We start from the raw sequence: 1,570 nt of genomic DNA on the forward strand, positions 1-1,570 counted from the left end.
TGCATATGTAGCTTATACCTGTACAAGTTTTTTGGATACCCTTGAAGAAATGGGTTTAATTGTGGTTTTTGATTAATTAAAAATTTATTTATTTAATCATAATTAAGGTTTTTAATTAAATAACACTTGAAAACGTTTCTGATAAAGTAAGAAATTATGATCAATGTATTTTTAACCATTTTATTTTATCCCTTTCTTACCCCCTCAACTTTCTCCACCTACGTATAATTCTTTACATATACAAATATGTTTTTTAGTGACACTTGTATAATTGTTTGTTTGTTTTACTTTCGCGCAAAGCTAATCGAAAGCTATCTGCGCCAGCTTTCCCCAATTTAGCAATGGTAAACTGGAAGAAAGGCAGCTAGACAACACCACCTACCGCCATCTTTTGGCGTACTGTTTTACTAACCACCAGACCATGCCATTTCTACATATTGTTTCTCAATCTTTTGTTACACTTGTATTGTCACTATTCACAAGTGTTGTTTCGTGTCCAAGTAAGTTCCACGTTTCACTAACATAATTTTTTTTTATAATTCATATTTTACCCCAGTATCATTCGCCAGTGAAGTGTGACGAAGTGATCGATAAGAGTTGGCAGATTATACTAAAATTCGTATTCCTTTTTTTGTTGTTGTTCACATTTTGTGTTTGGAAGTACAGATTTCTTGAAAACGTAAATCCAAGCCAATAAAAACAGAAGATCTAAACACATGGAATTACATTTATCGACGAATGCTTCCTTTAGTATAGAATTGCTGTTATATAAGATCTTGGCCGAGACTTTTGTGATGTCATTAGGTGAAACTAACGTGGAATGTAGTCATAAATCAGGTTTTCGAGTTCCGCCTGCAAATCCCCCCTCCCCAGACCTTCCTTCCCCACTAGCTTCATTTTGTACATGCAGTGATTAGAAGAGTGACCACGTGACGTCTATTCAAGGTTATTTGATTTACATTTTAAATATTGAAAACCAACAACGAAGAATAAATATCTAAATTATTATCACGTTTAGTTCTGCATCCATGAAAACAATGCATGCTTTAATTAATTTTCGTGTCTCGATTTAACGCGTATAATTGTGGCAAAGAGAAGCCAATGGAGATATCATATCGGGGGCGTACACAATGTACGTGTGGGTGTATGGGTGATGGGTTTTTTTTTCAAACCAAATGGGATCTTTTGGAGTTTTTTAGATATCATATCGGGGGCGTACACAATGTACGTGTGGGTGTATGGGTGATGGGGTTTTTTTTTCAAACCAAATGTGGATCTTTTGGAGTTTTTTAGAATGTTGGGGTGTCGTTCAACCCCACATTCCCCGGCTATGCACCTGTACCATATAGCTCACTCCCTCTCATGGGTGTCTAGATTAGTGTTGTTCAGGAAATGTTTCATTAATACAGTTATTGTAAAAGCATGCAAGTCTTTACATGTCGGAGACAAACGAACAGTCAGAAGTACTGTAACTCCTGTAGCTACCATTCGTGAGAAGTACTGTAACTCCTGTAGCTACCATTCGTGAGAAGTACTGTAACTCCTGTAACTACCATTCGTTAGAACTACT

At 36.1% G+C, this 1,570-nt stretch overlaps 1 protein-coding gene across 1 annotated transcript in view; it reads right to left on the reverse strand.

Moving 5' to 3' along the window:
- Window positions 1-1,570, reverse strand: part of LOC106475739 (putative ammonium transporter 1) — a gene marked incomplete at its 5' end in the record, with an annotated part of 21,746 nt that overhangs the window by 19,189 nt on the left and 987 nt on the right. The window lies entirely within an intron of this gene.

The sequence above is a fragment of the Limulus polyphemus genome, unplaced genomic scaffold (genome assembly GCF_000517525.1).
Source record: "Limulus polyphemus unplaced genomic scaffold, Limulus_polyphemus-2.1.2 Scaffold9082, whole genome shotgun sequence".
Lineage (NCBI taxonomy): Eukaryota > Metazoa > Arthropoda > Merostomata > Xiphosura > Limulidae > Limulus > Limulus polyphemus.